Genomic DNA, 19,037 nt, shown 5'->3' with positions numbered 1-19,037 from the left:
AAAGAACCCCAAGAATCCAAGACCCTCAAGACTCAAGGACCTCAAGAACCTCAAGAACCCTAGATTCTCACGAATCAAGAACCTCAAGAACCTCAAGACCCTCAAGAACCCAAGTTCCTCGCGAGCTTAAGACCCCAAGATCATAGTGCATGGTCGTCACCCGAAGCGGAATGGATACTTCGCATACAGGTGATGAGCATGAGAGAGGCGACGAAGACTCGTCCCCACCCGGAGATGATTTCTTCAACCCTCCCCCTTCGCCATCTACGCCAGACCCTATGGAGGCAATGATGAAGCAAATGATGGCCATGATGGATAGACAAGAAGACAAGCGCCTTGCTTTAGAACGCGAGCGCGACGCAAGAAAAGAAAGAAAAGAACTAAGGAAGGAAGAAGCGGCAACACAAAACGCAGCATTGGAGGCCGATCGTGCCGCTCATAGATTGGCTTTGGAGACCGAGCGTGAAGCTCGTAGATAGGCTTTGGAGGCCGAGCATGAAGCTCGACGAGAGCTACGCACTCAAGAATTGATTGCCCAAGTCCTAGCCTCGAAGACCGAACCACCCAAAGATCGTGAGAGTTCGTCAAGTGGCGCAAGCCACAACGCGGATTCCAACCATCCAGTCACAGAAAAGTTGACTTTCAATAAGTATGACGGTAAGATGGATGCTACAGTTATTCATTCTTGGTTGCATCGATTTAATGCTTATTTTGCGACAACTAAGAAGACAGGAAATAGCAAAGTTTTGACGGTAGCTATGTACCTTGCCGGTGATGCCATCAATTGGTACCACGCATGGCAAGAGGCACAGCTAGCCGCGCACCTCGAGGCAGCCGACGGATTCACGCCCCTTTCTTTCGATTGGGCTGATTTCCAAGACAAGCTCAAGACGCGGTTTATGCCACCTCAGTACCTCGCACGATTGAAGGACGATTGGCGCGCTCTCAAGCAAAATGGTATGCCGCTTATGTCTTTTTTTAATCGTGTTTTGCAGCTAGGTACCCAACTACGCATGTCGGATGAAGAGCGCAAAGAGGCTTTTCTCTTTGGATTGGACGAGTATATCAAGTACGATGTCGAGGTACTCGATCCAATCGATCTCAACAAGGCGGTAGCGATTGCTCTCGCACAGGAGATGAAGCACAACAAGGGAAAGCCTAAGGAGAACAAGACTTCCACAAGTACCTCGCAGACTCCTGAGAACGGTAAGAACGGTAAGAATGGTAAGAATGATAACTCTTCGAACCAATCTACCGACAGTATCTCATCAAAGAATTCTTCCAATGAATCTAAGGGTAAGGCTAACACAACTGCTAAACCTAGGCTTACTCCATATGAAAAGGTAGCACAAGGAATTGTAGGAGGTTACATCACGTCGGAAGAACAAAGCACGTATTCTAAAGAAGGTCGTTGTTTTCATTGTCACATTAAGGGTCACATAAAACGAACATGTCCTAAGCTTGAATCGAATAACTCTAAAGAACCCATAGCACGCACTACATCTTCAATGCAATGAATGATAACACGATTGTGCCCAAGGTTTCTAAGGACCCTCCCATTGATGATTCTCTCATTAAATGTTATGGTCGTACCTCGGGGCACCATTTTGTCATATTGTTTGACCCAGGTAGTATGCATGATGTAGTATGCATTATGTGATCAGTCCCTCTCTTGTTGAGAGAGCCCGCTAGTCCGAGATCTCCTATCGAGGTCTCTGGCTTTCGTCCCAATATGGACGCTCTCATCACGAAGGAGTGCCTTGATGTGTTGTTTGCAATTCAACAAACTGCCTTCACTAGAAGATTTGTTGTTTCTCCTCTCTCAGGATGTGATATGATTTTAGGCATGAAATGGTTTCGTGAAATAAACCCTGTCGTTGATTGGGAGGCTAGCACTTTAACTCTCAATGCCAAAAGTGATTCTCCTACTGTCTTACATGGAGTGGATACTTCTCCTTCTCCATCTCTCATTGCTAATATGCAGGACAAGGTTGAAAGGATTTGAGATAAGGAGACTCTTTTAGTCTCTTTTTCTCCACAGCATGACACACAGAACTTGCATGATTATGAGAAGCATGATGATTTGAAGGATGATTTGCATGATGATTTGGATGAAAAAGACAAGCATGATGAATTGTATGAAGATGATGTGATTGTTCACAATGATGATGTGTTAGTTGATGCTTTTTCTAGCGAAGCTAACCTCTATGTAGCTTCGATCACTCACCAAAAACCGATCTTGGCTTTAGAGTCGAGGTCCAAAGAACCCCCACAAGACGATTCGATCATTCAAGAAGAAGCGATCTTGGCTCTCGAGCCTTGGTCCAAGGAACCCTCACAGAAAGTATTATGTGTTCGCATGATTGATACGCACGCATTGTTCGAGTGTTTCATTCGTGACAGTTTCCTATATTTTAGTCAGCATCCTTATGTGATCCCTTTTACTAGGCATGACATATTACATGTTGAGCACGTTTCTCTCATGGATGAGCACGAATGTATGCGGATTGTTCATGAAAAGCTGAAAAGTTTGTACGTCAGGAAGTCACATTCCATGTCTCTTCCTTGGCATGACACAGTTTCCGAAAGATCACATGATAGTATGAGCACCAAACATGGGCATTTCCATTGTGATTTGCCAGAGTTGATTGATTTCGATCAAACAGAAAAGATTCGAGCGCATTGTTTGCATGTGTTTGATGAACGGGTTGTCACTCCGTCTATTTGTTCATCTACATTGCATACACAGTCTTTAGAGAAGACAATATTTTTTTCCTTCACTTTACATGGAATGGGTATGTTCATGGTTTTGTGTTGGAGATGGTTTCAGGAATTTTCAGCCATGGAGATTCTTGAAGACGAAAGAAGCAGGATACTCGACGAAGTTGAAGCATCAAAGGCGCCACAGAAGACTTTGAGTCGTTTTCGGCGCGGCCCAAAGAAGCAAGCGTTGCAGACCTTTATAAAGTTCAAGTACCGCTCGACCCACACAGCAAAGTGGGCCGGCGAAGAGTCCCTTCCAGGATTCCCGATGCTGTTGGCGATCTCCCTCGACGCCATACAGTTCAGTACCAGTACTTCACTTTGAAAAGGAGGGGATGTCCCGTGACACATCCCAACCCTATGTGTCCGTGGACAAGCTACACCACAGCAGGGTTCAGTCCGTTCAGCCAAGTCTAGATTAGCAGTGATCTGGCACTTTTGTGAGTCTATTTGTAGACCGTGCATGCCCAGTAACTTAGCATAGATGCATATCCTCCGGTTGCACACAGCATGATCATCAGTATTCCCTTCAAGATCCATCAGGTTCAGTCAGGGGAATTTTCCATTGCATTTAGCCTATTTTCCTATTTTTGGTTATTTTCACTTATTATTTTTAAGTGACTTTCCAACAAAAGTAGGTAGGGCAATTTTGCTAAGTTAATATATAAGCAAACCCAAGTTAGCACTTTCTGACAGAAGAGGCAGCAGGAGCTTCCCGCTCAACAGGCAACTTCCCAGCAATACCCCCCCAGAACTCCCCAGCGTTTTTGGACCTTCTCCTTCGCGGGGATTCCCAGCAGAACCATCGCCTTCAAGCTTCCCTCTTCTAGCGCTTGTTCCCCTTGCAGATCAGCCCCATCCTCCGTGTTTTCCCGCGACAGAACCACCTCAGCTTTAGCGTTTTTGGAACCTCAGATCCCCCGCATTCCCCCTTGCATGATCACCCCCAACAGTACCCTCAGCCCGTTTTTCATGGCAAAAACGCTACACCTGCATCAGCGTTTTTCATAGCAAAAACACCAGCAAGACCTCAGCCTTTGTTCAGCGTTTTCATCCCAAAACGCCAGCCCTAGACCTGCAGCATCAGCGTTTTTTATCAGCAGATTTCAGCCTTGAAGTAACGCAGGTTTTCGGCACACGAAGCATAGCAGAACCACCCCAATTGGTTGCAGAAGTTCCCCCAACTTTAGCCCAAGAAAACGCAGCCAAAACAGTCATTTTCAGCCACCCAAACAGTGCCCGAATTCAGCGATTAGAAGATCACAGATTTCAGCCATCAAGTCGTCGTCGTCGTCTTTGGCATAGTCCCATTGCATCAGTCCATTGCATTCGCATTGTACACCTTTGTGCAATCAAAGTTAGACCACTCTCGCCGACGAGAGTGGGGCCTTCTGAGGAAGGTTTTACAACCTCTCGGGTGTCGTATCTCTTCTCTCTCTTCTCTCAGTCTCATTCACTTGCACGCACAATATCCACTCACTTTGTTCGTGACCACAGCATTCTACAAGACGGAAAGCTCTCTCTTTCCCTAAAGAACTAAAAGAAACCTTGAGCAATAAAGATCACTAATCTTGAGAAAATACAACATTCATTCCGCTCCACCTTACACCACATGCATAATCTGGAAGTGGAACATAGAAAGAATGTTTGCCCATCGCATATGCTTTTCGGATAACTTTGATTGTGTCAAGAAGTATCCCAAGGTCTGATGGTCTGTCTGGACAACAAAATCAGCACCTAAGAGGTAGTGCTTCCAGCTAGAAAGCGCATGAATCACAGCCAAGAGCTCTTTCTCATAGACTGGCATAGTCTTCTCTGGCCCTTGCAAAATTCGGCTCTCATAAGCTACTACCCGTCCATCTTGCATTAGCACTGCTTCGATGCTACTGCCACATGCGTCACACTGGACCACAAATGACTTCCTGAGATCTGGCAAAACAATACTGGATCTAAAGTCAACTTTTCCTTTAGAGACTAAAAACTGAAATCTCTTTTTAAGTCCATCTGAAAGTGACCTCTTTCTTTTGCAAAGCGTAAAGAGGTGATGCTATCTCTGTAAAATTCCTGATAAACCTTCTATAGTAGGAACACAATCCCAAGAAGCTTCTGTCTGACATCGTGCACAGTCTTCAAGTCTAGCCATGTCTTAATAGCTTTGACCTTTGCGGGATCCATTCTGACACCATCCTTTGAGACGATGTGACCAAAAAAGTGGATCTCTTCTAGGAAGAATTCGATTTTCTTAGGATTTACAAGTAGCCTGTGAACTGCGCAGCTCTTCGAACACAATGGTCAAGTGACGTCTATGCTCCTCTTCATTCTTCGAATAGACTATCATGTCATCGAAGAATGTCCCAACAAAGTCTTGATGCGAGCAGAAAATCCGGTCCATCATTCTGTTGAACGTGGCAGGAGCATATGTTAGCCCAAACGGCATCACTAACTAGAAACTCATAAAGACCAAATGTCGTTCTAAACGCAGTCTTGTGCACATCCTCTCGCCTTATACGAATCTGATGGTACCCACTCTTAAGGTCTATCCTGCTGAAAATTGCAGCACCCTCTAAATGATCGAGAATATCATCAATTCTAGGAACAAGAAACCTATTCCAACAGGAAGCCTAGCGATTTCAGTTTTCAGCCTTGATGCCGTCGTCATCGACACCATCGTCGTCGTTGACATCCTCATCGTCATCGCAGTCCCTATCTTGACGATGACACCTTCATCATCATGATCGTCATCTGTCACGTGACACATCCCAACCCTATGTGTCCGTGGACAAGCTACACCACAGCACGATTCAGTCAATCAAGTCAGTTTAGATTAGAAGTGATCTGGCACTTTTGTGAGTCTATTCGTAGACCGTGCATGCCCAGTCACTTAGCATAGATGCATATCCTCCAGTTGCAAACAGCATGATCATCGGAATTCCCATCAGAATCCATTAGCATCAGTTAGGGAAATTTTCCAGTGCATTTAGCCTATTTATTGGTTATTTTCACTTATTATTTTTTACAACAAAAGTAGGTAGGGCAATTTTGCTAAGTTAATATATAAGCAAACCCAAGTTAGCACTTTCTAGCAGAAGAGGCAGCAGGAGCTTCCCGCTCAACAGGCAACTTCTCAGCAGTAACCCCCCAGCAGTAGACCATCGCCATACTCCCACCTCTGGCGTTTCCTCTCTTGCAGTCTTCGCCATCAACCACAGTACCTTGGCGTTAGCAGATCCTTTCAGATCAGCCCCATCCTCGGTGTTTTCCCGCGACAGAATCACCTCAGCCTTCAGCATTTTTGTCAGCAATTCACTAACGCTAGACCCTGCTGCCTATTCCAGCGTTTTCCACAGCTTGGACACCTCAGCCTATGCAGCGTTTTCAGCAGGTGCAAACCTCTCTAAAAACACAGCCAAAGAAGTCCCACAGCCAGCGTTTTTGGCATGAGAAAGGCAGCATCAGCATTTTTAATTCTCAGCCGAAAACAGCAGCAGATCCTCGCAGTTTTCAGCCTATGACTCAGCAGAACCATCCCAAGACGGTTGCAGATGTTCCCCCATTTTCAGCCCTAAAAACGCAGCCAAAACAGTCATTTTCAGCCACCGAAATAGTCCTGAAAATCAGGAGATAAAAGTTCACAGATTTCAGCCATCAAGTCGTCGTCGTCATCACAGTCGTCATCATCGGCATAGTCCCATTGCATCAGTCCATTGCATACGCATTGTACACCTTTGTGCAATCAAAGTAGACCACTCTCGCCGGCGAGAGTGGGACCTTCGGAGGAGGGTTTTACAACCTCTCGGTGTCGTATCTCTTCTCTCTCCTTCTCTCAGTCTCATTCACTTGCACGCACAATATCCACTCACTTTGTTCGTGACCACAGTACTCTACAAGACGGAAAGCTCTCTCTTTCTCCCTAAGAACTAAAAGGAACCTTGAGCAAATAAAGATCACTAATCTTGAGAAAATACAACATTCATTCTGCTGCACCTTACATTGGTATCAGAGCTTTGGAAGTGTTCTGCATTACTCAAAGAAAGAACCACAAGAACTTTTTTTGCTTGTTGCAATCGCACGAACCCAAGTTTACTTGGGCGTGGCGATTCCTAATCGTGTTTTGTTGAAGAGTGACAGGAATCCCAAGAAAGAAGGGCTTGTCCAACCTCCCCTTGTGTCTCTTTTCACTCATTGAGAGCGGACCGTGCACTTAGCGGCCAATCGACGTGAGGTGGGAAAAAGCAACCTTGGTGTGAGCGCAAGGCTGCCAAGGGGTGCGATAGAACTCGGGTGAAGAGAAGATCCTTCTCCAACGCAATTTGCAAGCGAAAGAACCCCAAGACCCTCAAGACTCAAGAACCTCAAGAACCTCAAGAACCCAAGATTCTCACGAATCAAGGACCTCAAGACCCTCAAGAACCCAAGTTCCTCTAGAACTTAAGAACCCAAGACCCCAAGAACCCACGATTGCAGATTGGTCATCACTCAAAGCGGAATGGATACTTCGCTTGGAGGTGATGAGCATGAGAGAGGCGAAGAAGAATTTTCCCCACCGGGAGGTTTTTCCGAACCTTCCCCATCTACGACACCGATTGCATTAACTCCAATGGAGGAGTTGGAGCTGTTGTTTATGGAACAGAATTTACAACGCAAAGCAAGAAATGCCGCAAGAATGGAAGCCATAGCGCGTGAGCGTGAGCAAGCACGCTTGGAAGCCAAAGAACGACAAGCCACATTGGATCGTGAATTCAAAGAAAGAAAAGCAGAAATGGAACGCAGACAAGCAGAGAACCAAGCAAGACAAGCAGAATTTTATCGCGAGAACAAAGCACGACTGCAAGAGATGTTGCGACTCTTTTCTCAAGTGCAGGCACCGCTGCAAGAGATTCGGGAAAAGGAGACTCTCTCAGTCTCTTCTTCTCCATCGCATGAAACACAGGATTTGCAGGATTGTATGAAGCATGATGATGTTTTGAACGACAATGATTTGCATGATGATGAGAAGCATGATGATTTGAATGATAATGATTTGCATGATGATTTGGATGACAATGACAAGCATGTTAGTGGATGCTTTTTCTAGCGAAGCTAACCTCGTTGTAGATTCGATCAATCACCAAGAAGCGATCTTTGCTTTCGACTCTCGGTCCAAAGAACCCCCACAGGACGATTCGATCATTCAAGCAGAAGCAATCTTGGCTCTCGAGCCTAGGTCCACAGAACCCCTTCAGGAAGACGTGATCTTGGCTATCGAGCCTAGGTCCAAAGAACCATCACAGGAAGTATTATGTGTTCGCATGATTGATACGCACGCATTGTTCGAGTGTTTCATTCGTGAAGGTTTCCTGTATTTTAGTCAACATCGTTATGTGATCCCTTTTACTAGGCATGACATATTGTATGTTAAGCACGTTTCTCTCATGGATGAGCACGAATGTATACGGATTGTTCATGAAAAGCTGAAAAGTTTGTACGTCACGAAGTCACATTCCATGTCTCTTCCTTGGCATGACACAGTTTCCGAACGAGCACATGACAGTATGAGCACCAAGCATTGTGATTTGCCACAGTTGATTTATTTCGATCAAACAGAAAAGATTCAACCTCATTGTTTGCATGTGTTTGATGACAGATTGTCACTCCGTCTATTTGTTCATCTACATTGCATGCACAGTCTTTAGAGAAGACAAGATTTTTTTCCTTCACTTTACATGGAATAAGTATGTTCATGGTTTTGTGTTGGAGATGGTTTCAGGAGTTTTCAGCCATGGAGATTCTTGAAGACGAAAGAAGCAGATCTCTAGACGCAGTTGACGCAAGAAAGGAGATTCAAAAGACTGTGTCGCTTTTGGCGCGGCCCAAAGAAGCAAGCGTTGCAGTCCTTTATGAAGTTCAAGTACCGCACGACCAACACATCAGAGTGGGCCGACGCAGAGTCCCTTCCAGGATTCCGGATGCTGTTGGCGATCTCCCTCGACGCCATACAGTTCGGTACCAATACCTCACTTTGAAAAGCAGGGGATGTCACGTGACACATCCCAACCCTATGTGTCCGTGGACAAGCTACACCACAGCAGGGTTCAGTCGGTCAAGTCAGTTTAGATTAGCAGTGATCTGGCACTTTTGTGAGTCTATTCGTAGACCGTGCATGCCTAGTCACTTAGCATAGATGCATATCCTCTGGTTGCACACAGCATGATCATCGGAATTCCCATCAGAATCCATTAGCATCAGTTAGGGGAATTTTCCAATGCATTTAGCCTATTTATTGGTTATTTTCACTTATTATTTTTAAGTGACTTTCCAACAAAAGTAGGTAGGGCAATTTTGCTAAATTAATATATAAGCAAACTCAAGTCTCATTCACTTGCACGCACAATATCCACTCACTTTGTTCGTGACCACAATACTCTACAAGACGGAAAGCTCTCTTTCCCTAAGAACTAAAAGGAACCTTGAGCAAATAAAGATCACTAATCTTGAGAAAATCCAACATTCATTCCGCTGCACCTAACATCATCGTAAATCCCTATTTTGACGACGACATCATGGTCGTCACCGTCCCAGTCGTCGTCGACATCATGGTCGTCATCGACATAGTCGTCATCAAGTACCACTGCATCAGTACCCCTTAGCAGCAGCATCTCAGCACTTAGTCATTGTAGTAGCATTTGTGTAAGAATAAAGAAAGTACTTGCTCTAGCAACAGAGCAAGGGGCCCTTGAGGGTTGGGGCCCTTGAGGGTTGGGACCCGACATCCCTATGTCGTCTCTTTTCTCTCTCTTGTCTCTCTCTTTCAGTTCAGTTCACTTCTTTCAAGTGAAGTAAAGTGTCCCTTGTGTTTGTGTGCAGAGTACTAGATCCGAGCAAATCCTTATTCTCTTCCACTGCACCTGACAGATTGTACCTATTTTCATATCTCGAGACCCTACTTTGCCTCGGAATTACTATACTATCATGATTGGACACACTAGCCAGATTTCAGTGACTGGATTGTTGGAGTCGCCGTCTCTACTTGCGCTACGTGATGACTCGTCGGCCTCCTTGAGTGGCTCGCTCTTCAAGGAGAGTACCTGTAGGACCAACTCTTCCATGCATTGGTCTCGTTGCGCCTCTCGCTCTAATTCCATAGCCGCTCGCTTTTCTTCGGCCGCTATGCGTTGAGCTTCGCGTGCTTGCTCACGCTCAAGCTCCATAGATGCCCTCTTGTCTTCAACCGCTATGCGTTGAGCTTCGCGTGCTTGCTCACGCTCAAGCTCCATAGCTACCCTCTTTTCTTCAGCCGGTATGAATTGAGCTTCGCGAGCTTACTCACGCTCGAGCTCCATAGCTGTCCTCTGTTCTTGATGTTCTCTGTCCATGGCGGTGCGTTGAGCCTCTTGTTATAGCATCATCTCCATCATAGACTTGACCAAAGTCTCCATAGGGTTTGGTGCAATCCGTGGCATAGATGGAGATAGGGGAGGATCTGGAAACAATCCTCCTAATGTAGACTCCGGGGTAGGGACGCGAAGATTCTTTGACAAACAAAATCTTCACTGCTCTATGTGCTCTTCAAGGACACGTATGCTTTCAGAAAGGCACACGAATGAAGCTCTAATACCACTGTTACAAGCTTGGACACTCGAAGCGAGAAAACAATGGCAACACACAAACAGAAACTGCAAAATCACTCAACTTTAAGAGAGAGAGAGAGAGCCACATGCCACGGCGAAGTTCCGCGCCCACATGCATTGGCCCCAAAGATTGGCACCCCTTTCGTATTTCTTTATTATTATGCTCGCAAATACAACTCCCGAGGATTCTTTGCTCTCAGACTCTGTGTCCAAATGCTCTATAGAGTGAGGCCCAAGGGATCTTTTATACATGGGATGCCTAAAAGCAGAGCCCAAAAGCTATTCAATTCAAAAGCATAAACTCCCCAAAAGCATCTGCTCCCAAAAAGCCCACGTAAAAACCGCTAAAATCTGCCATCAGATTTTACGAAAATCCGTACAGCTCGCCACGTCAGTACAGGACCGCAACTTTCGAGATTCTGCCACGTCAGCATGTCAGCGCGATTTTCGGGACTTTCAACCAGAGTTCAAGATTTTGATAAACTAGGTTTAGGCCCTCGGCCAGTGCTCTTTTAGTTCATTAATTCTTTGGGACTCCATCGGCCATCTTCTAAGCTCAGTTTCTCTTGTCCTCTCGGCGATTCCTTTCCAGTTGAGTAAGCCACGTCATCACTTTGTGACAATAGCCCGAAAAACTCTCACCATTCCTTGCCAAAGCTCTGTAAACCACTCTCTTTCAACAGGCCTTGACGACTACCAATCTCGTCCCAAATTTGTTTGCCTATATCAACATAATTTGCTCAATTTATGCCTTGATAGGTACCTTGGTATTGGCCTACACCCCACATTTTCATTAAGTAGAGCATGAACATGCTCTCAAATTTGCATATAATTTTTGTTATGATGCATGGATACATGTTTGTTTCGTGTACATCTGGTTGCCTACGTAGTATGGAAACAACACAAATATATTCATTCAGCACAACAAAAAAAGTTTTCGTGTACATCTGGTTGCCTACGTACTATGGAAACAACACAAATATATTCATTCAGCACAACAAAAAAAGTACTTGCATATGGAGACACGCCCGCTTGCTGCCTCCATTCAAACCATTCCAAAACTTCATTGGTAGCCCACCGCGAACGTATCATGTTATACAGGCACTTGCGTATGGTGCTTGACCTTGCCACTGTTGGGCATATCCTACAATCAGTGCATTGAAAGAGATTTCATCCTCGAGAGGAAGCTCAACAAAGAGTTGAACATATACCAACTTTTGCATCTATGCCTTTTAAAGCACAGTTAAAAAAACCCAAAATTTCCTCGTCCTTCCTCTACTGATCATATGAACTTGTTCCATAATGCCACATGCCTTCAAGATGCAAGAAAAGGTGACTTGTGTCTGGAGAGAGTATCTCTGTTCGCATGCAATAAAAACAGTCCTCACCCTGCCTCTGCTTCACATATCGTTTGCCGGTGTCGACTTTTTGCATAATGCTATATGCCTTCAAGATGCAAGCATTGGTGATTGCGTCTGAAGAGAATCCCTATCTCTGGATTCGATGAAAAGAGCCTAGACTTCCTCACTGGACATATCCAAGCAGACCATATGTGGCATATATATCAACCAAACTACAGCAAATAACATCTTCCCATAACAATCTCATCTCTCTCTCTCTCTCTCTCTCTCTCTCTCAATTGTTAGTTACCTGGACTAAGCTTGCGACAGAATGATCATAGAGGGGAAATGGATAGTACTATCAGTATCTGCTATCACGCCATAAGAGAAAACCTCTACCGCCCTCGAGAAGGCGAATGTTGTACCATCGCCGCTGCAGTTTCTTTTGTGCCGAGCGAGAGGATCTCTCGACGCCGTTATTTCGATGCCTGATGCCACGTGGAACTGCCCTCGGTCCTAAATGTTGGTGCCATCATCGAGGCTCCAGCCCGGGGGATCTACGGTGGAAAGAGAAGCAATGCAATCTCAGCCGTCCGTCAACTCGGTGAACTAGAGGATGAACTAAGGGTAAACTCGGGCCAAAAATGGCGCTTTGAGTTCACCTACCTAGTTCACCCGCCGTGTGGGGTGTGGGTCGCGAACCTGGGACGTTAGAAAGGGGGAAGGGGAACAAACCCAGCACACTCCAAACTTGCCTCTCTATAACCCAAAGATTAACCTGCACCCCTAACCACATAGAATCATACACCGATACACAATCTACAAACTGCAATTGCACACACTCACCTTTGAACACCACTGGCTACACACACTCATACATAAACACCTCAGCACCACTAATCCAACATCATACCATCACCCACTGTAAACACGCTCACATCCGGAGGCCACACATGCCTCGACTGCACCCAGAATAGTTCACCGATCTCCCTCTCTCTCTCTCACACACACACACAATCCCGGAGTCACCGCTACCACGGGCATACGGCAAAAGATGAGAAAACTCGACAAAATACACAACCCAACTATGTATCACATGAACACAATCAAATACGATGATGGCGACTGGAAACTGCGTGCCTTGGTGCAATCTGGTACCCCTCCTCGGCTATTGGCAACCCGTACTAGCGGCCTTCCCATGCTTCACATCTGACGGCAACAACTCCGGCCTTTGGTGACTTCTCCTTCCTCCACACACTTGGCGGAACCTCTCCATACTCTCGGCATCATCCACCCCGCCTTCTTGCAGGTGTCTCCTTCCCTTCTCGTCACCAACCCGTTGCTTTCTCTGGTCCTCCCTATCCTCACGTAGCTCTCAGACTTCAACGCAGGTGGCACCCCACCTACGTGCTGCTCCTACCCGCCATAAAGCCCTCAGTTTCTACAGACCTCCCCGTGCCTCAACTTCACCTTCTGGCAGCCCTGGCGGCCTCCATTCTCTGCATATAGCGCTTTTCTTCACTTCCAGGTGGCCCTCCTTGCTCATGGCCCCCTCCTGACCCTTCTCCTCCGATCCTCTCTTGACATGGCCGGTCCCTTCTGCTACAGCCCGCTCCCTCTGTAAAACAGCGCCACCTCATGGCCCCAACCTGCCGTCCCCTCCTCGTCCTCCCCAATAACCCTTGAACCTACTCCTTCTCCTCCTTGGCTACCCTCTGCAACGCTCCAATCAGCGGCCTTACACAGAGTCCCGACCCTTCCTCATTGACGGGTCCGCCAACCGACCCCCCCTCTCCTCTGATGGGCGCCCCCTTATGCAACTGACTGCCCATGCTGCATGAAACATCACAGATGGCGCCCCACCTCCGTCTATCTCCCAGATGGCGGCCACCTTGTCTGTTCTGCAGCTCGTTTTCTTGCATGGCTATTTTTAAAGAAATTTGTTCTTTTTTTACTTATGACTTGGACAATGTTCCCGAGAGCAAAGCAAGCCACGGCCTTGGAAGCTCCGCATATACTAAATCATAACTCGAGGCAATACTTATGACGTGATGATTGACAACATATTTGCTTCACGCTCATGAAAACTTTCAGATTGCTGCCCTCGATGCGCCATCTGATACACGCACTATATTGGTGTCATCGACCACCAATCGGCAACATGTCGGGCTCCAACTTTAATTTGGCATAGCTATTTCCCAAGCATCCGGAATGGCAAGCCGCTAAAGCCGAAGAGCTATAGAGTACATTGAGGCTAGGCTTCAAGTACTTGTAAACATCCCGATGATGAGAAGCCCAAAACCATGGCCCCGACCTGTAATGTGCCACACCTGGCATACACATCTCTGCGGGACTTGTTCCCGGTTGCATATGGTACTTGTCCAAGCCCTCTGCTATCACATTGTCTGTTGTCCTTCTCCTGCTGCTGGCATTTTCACGGGTCGACACAAACTAGGTGCACCATCATTTCCCACCCCCTTGTTGAGCATTCATGCTCAACCATAGCATTATTTAGGTATTAGAAAACTGCATAAGAAGAGAGAACATAATAGCATAATAAGAAGCTATATGTAGTATGTACAACTGTATAGATAGATAGAGGGAGATTTTATCAACTGCATAAACCCCCCAGATCAAATGGAAAGCCTCGAGCTTTCCCAAATGTGATGTAAACTCCACCTGGATTGAAAATAACACATTGGCCGTGGCCATCCATCTGTAGTACATGCATAATCAACCATTTTTTTGTACCTGTAAACCCAAAAACAAGCCTCCCGTGCAACTTGGCATCGCATCGATCTTCAGCAACGTGTATCCATACGCCGGCTTCATACACTGAATGAACCGCTAGGGAGCTCGCCATAGTAGACCCCTCATCAAGGAGCTTTGCAAACCGTGCAAAACTTCGTGTAAAGCAACTTTCAAAAGCATGTCCATCAATAGAATAACACCCATCTTTGGCAACCTGTCTTTCAATGGCGCTGCTTCTTGGAGAACCAAGCCTACCTGCTTCTCAAGCATACCCTCTATTGTAGGTCCTTCAAATGGCATACCCTCCACCTGACTCACCATGCCAATCTTCGTCCACCATAGCCTTTGATGCTTCATCTTCAACCACTTCATGCGAGAGCAAATTGGATTGCTCGACCACCATTGCCTGCTCTTCAAGGACTTCTTCTACGGCCACATCATCCGCTAAGCGAGAAAGAAAGCCATGATATATTACCTCGTTCTTTGGTATGTTGACATCATCCACACCTTCTGGAATGCATTGCCGCTCTTCAACACAATCGGTAGGGCAAGGTTGCCCAACCCCTTGGCTAGCTGCTTCCTGCACAGCTTCGACCATCACTTTGCCAACAACATCAATCTTGTCCTATGAGCTTTTCACATCTTCATTTGCTTCTTCACGCATACACTTTGGCTAGGACCGCATCCTTGCTAGCCAAGCTAACAGACTCTTGTATAGCAAGCAACACACAAATTGAAACGAAGAACCGAAACGGCTTACCAACGATGAAGCAACTACGTCCTCTTTGACACTTGAACTCCCCTTTGGCTTCATGAGGAAGCAATTCAATTGTTGAGCTATATCCATAGTCTGACGGATCCAACAAACCCATCTCTAGCTTCCTCTTTGCTTTCCTGCTCTTTACCTTCGCCAAGCAAACCATTTGTGCATAGCCATCTGCATCACCACACTTGACCTTCCTCTTGATTCGCGGATGCAACCAAGCTATAAACTGCTCTCGCTTGAAATGATCTCCATTTCGCACACATGTAAGAGCAGCTAGTCTCTTCCAAATAGAGTCAAATTTATCCAAAAACAAAGCAAAATCTTCACTTACATCCTGCTTCAGCTTGCTCAATTGTTCACCCAAGTCCGATTGAGAATCCCACTTCTAAAAAGCTTCAACAAATTGCTTCCGAATCTCGCGCATCAATTGCGCGATCTGCAACCTTCAATCCTCAAACCAAGCTTTGGTTCGTCCTTGTAAAACCAATGGTAGTGCCCTCAATTTGCCTTCATCTCCACAAATTCTCAATTGCAATAGATATAGCTCCAGATTGCAAAAACAATCTGCAACCACTTCTTCTCCAGCAAGCACCAAGTCGATATCATGAATCATCTTCAGGCTTTAAAACTTCACAGAGGAGCAATCGGTAGATCCTCAATGGGGGCACCACTGATGGAAAGGGGGAAGGGGAACAAACCCAACACACTCCAAACTTGCCTCTCTATAGCCCAAGGATTAACCCGCACCCCTAACCACACAGAATCATACACACCGATACACAATCTGCAAACTGTAATTACACACACTCACCTTTGAACACCACTGGCTGCACACACTCATACATAAACACCTCAACACCACTAATCCAACATCATATCATCACCTACTATGAACACTCTCACATCGGGAGGCCACACATGCCCTGACCGCACCCAAAATAGTTCACCAATCTCCCTCTCTCTCTCTCTCTCTCTCTCTCTCTCTCTCACACACACACACACACACACACGTACGCACACACACAGTCCCGAAGCCACCGCTACCACGAGCATACTGCAAAAGATGAGAAAACTCGACAAAAAACACAACCCAACTATGTATCACATGAACACAATCAAATACGATGATGGCGACTGGAAACTGCGTGCCTTGGTGCAATCTGGTACCCCTCCTCGGCTATTGGCAACCCGTACTAGCGGCCTTCCCATGCTTCACATCTGACGGCAACAACTCCGGCCTTTGGTGACTTCTCCTTCCTCCACACACTTGGCGGAACCTCTCCATACTCTCGGCATCATCCACCCCGCCTTCTTGCAGGTGTCTCCTTCCCTTCTCGTCACCAACCCGTTGCTTTCTCTGGTCCTCCCTATCCTCACGTAGCTCTCAGACTTCAACGCAGGTGGCACCCCACCTACGTGCTGCTCCTACCCGCCATAAAGCCCTCAGTTTCTACAGACCTCCCCGTGCCTCAACTTCACCTTCTGGCAGCCCTGGCGGCCTCCATTCTCTGCATATTGCGCTTTTCTTCACTTCCAGGTGGCCCTCCTTGCTCATGGCCCCCTCCTGACCCTTCTCCTCCGATCCTCTCTTGACATGGCCGGTCCCTTCTGCTACAGCCCGCTCCCTCTGTAAAACAGCGCCACCTCATGGCCCCAACCTGCCGTCCCCTCCTCGTCCTCCAACCGACCCCCCTCTCCTCTGATGGGCGCCCCCTTATGCAACTGATTTCCCATGCTGCATGAAACATCACAGATGGCGCCCCACCTACGTCTATCTCCGAGATGGTGGCTTCTCCCCACATGGAGCGGCACCTTGTCTGTCCTGCAGCTCGTTTTTTTGCATGGCTATTTTTAAAGAAATTTGTTCTTTTTTTACTTTTGACTTGGACAATGTTCCCGCGAGCAAAGCAAGCCACGGCCTTGGAAGCTCCGCATATACTAAATGATAACTCGAGGCAATACTTACGTGGTGATTGACAACATATTTGCTTCACGCCCATGAAAAACTTTGAGATGGATGCCCTCGACGCCCCATCTGATACACACACTATACTGGTGTCATCGACCACCAATTGGCAACATGTCGGGCTCCAACTTTAATATGTCGTAGCTATTTCCCAAGCATCCGGAATGGCAAGCCACAAAAGCCGAAGAGCTGTAGAGTACATTGAGGCTAGGCTTCAAGTACTTGTAAACATCCCGATGATGAGAAGCCCAAAACCATGGCCCCGACCTGTAATGTGCCACATCTGGCATACACATCTCTGCGGGACTTGTTCCCGGTTGCATATGGTACTTGTCCAAGCCCTCTGCTATCACATTGTCTGCTGTCCTTCGCCTGCTGCTGGCACTTTCACGGGTCGACACAAACTGGGTGCACCAACGTCTCTATTGCCACACGAATTCCCTACCCCCACACTAGCGCACGTCGATGTCCATGTTGGCATGGCACATGATCACACCCTAGTTTACCCGCCCCTAGTTCACCCTTAGTTCACCCCTAGTTCACCCACCCTTAGTTCACCCCCAATTCACTGCATGATCTGACGGTTGAGATTAAAGCCGCCTCGCCACCCTAAATTTGGGCCCTAGATTCCTTTTGAGAGCCAGAGCCGTGCCATATAGTGACGAGGATCCATGATTGATTTGCAGTTTGGATATGTTGGTGTCAGCTCGCTTGCGCGAGCTAGTTTTGTTGGTGATTTAAAACCAATGTGGATGATGGTTGATAAGTCGTGCACATGTAGGTTTCATTTGTGATTGATAATGAGTCTGCTTTGTCTGAGGCACCATGAGTTGTCTGACATGCCACTAGCCTCCCAACTATGCTCTCTTATGCCTCCCCCCCCCCGCCCCGTGCATGCATGCCTAACAGGTGGTAGGACAATGCCCTTGGGCCTTGAGTCAAGAATGCGTTTAGATTCATGCGGTTGAGTAGGAGGCTCGACGATCAATTACATTGTTGTCCCTTTGTAAGCCTTTACATAAACGGCTTACATAAGAAAATAGATGAATACAAGAGTATGCACACCATATAGCCAACTTGCTTGAGTATTTTGGCTAGGCCACAATATCTAAGAGGGAATTAAATGGATGACTAGGTTTCAGACTTGCTGAAGGGTTCATAACACATAAAAATGCCTCTTCTTGAATTTCCATGAAAGTGACTTGCCAACATTTTTATCAGCATAATTCGTGTATCTGTATTTGCTTGTCCAACATTTTGATGAGCAATTTGCAGCATATCCATATGGTCTTGGAGAAAGTCCTTGACTTGCTCAATCTTCTTCATAGCCAACCCCACCATAAGTGGTAATTTAAGTTGAAAACCATACATAAGCATGATAAGATCAAAGCTATTCATAACACACTTTGCACTATTATAAGCAAACTTCAAAATAGGGAGATAATCTTTCCAATCAAATTGCTTCTTCCTAAAGTACATTCTTCGCATATCCTCTGGCACATAATTAGCATGTTCAGTCTACCCATCCGTCTATGGATTATTTGCAGTACTGATATTGAGTTTTGTGCCCAATCATTTAAAGATCATCCTCCACCCAGAAATGACTGTTAAACTTAGGATCACGATGTAATAGAAATGATAATTATATATAATTATTGCACATGACATGTGGAAAATCATGGGTACTTTATAGATGATGAAATATGATAGCATTTATAGATACTTTATTATTAAAGTGCTCTTTATGATCAATGGTTAATTTATGTCTATTAGATAGTTTGTAATTATTTGTGAGCATTGAACAATCTATAAATAAATATGTGCAAGAGGAGAATGATCACTCT

At 46.1% G+C, this 19,037-nt stretch overlaps 1 protein-coding gene across 8 annotated transcripts in view; it reads right to left on the bottom strand.

The window, feature by feature from the left end:
• LOC147443639 (uncharacterized) overlaps window positions 1-16,908 on the bottom strand; it is a 69,181-nt gene extending 52,273 nt beyond the window's left edge. For 5 of the 8 annotated variants that reach the window (XM_086526446.1, XM_086526438.1, XM_086526439.1 and 2 more), the window contains exon 1: window positions 12,021-14,455. The gene's annotated coding sequence lies outside the window, so the exon portion shown is untranslated. The other 3 variants (XM_086526445.1, XM_086526444.1, XM_086526443.1) reach the window with 2 other exon arrangements.
• Between the last annotated feature and the right edge of the window lie 2,129 nt (window positions 16,909-19,037).

The sequence above is a fragment of the Adiantum capillus-veneris genome, chromosome 13, assembly GCF_014529385.1.
Source record: "Adiantum capillus-veneris isolate H3 chromosome 13, ASM1452938v2, whole genome shotgun sequence".
Lineage (NCBI taxonomy): Eukaryota > Viridiplantae > Streptophyta > Polypodiopsida > Polypodiales > Pteridaceae > Adiantum > Adiantum capillus-veneris.
This window is presented reverse-complemented; position numbering and strand designations above follow the sequence as displayed.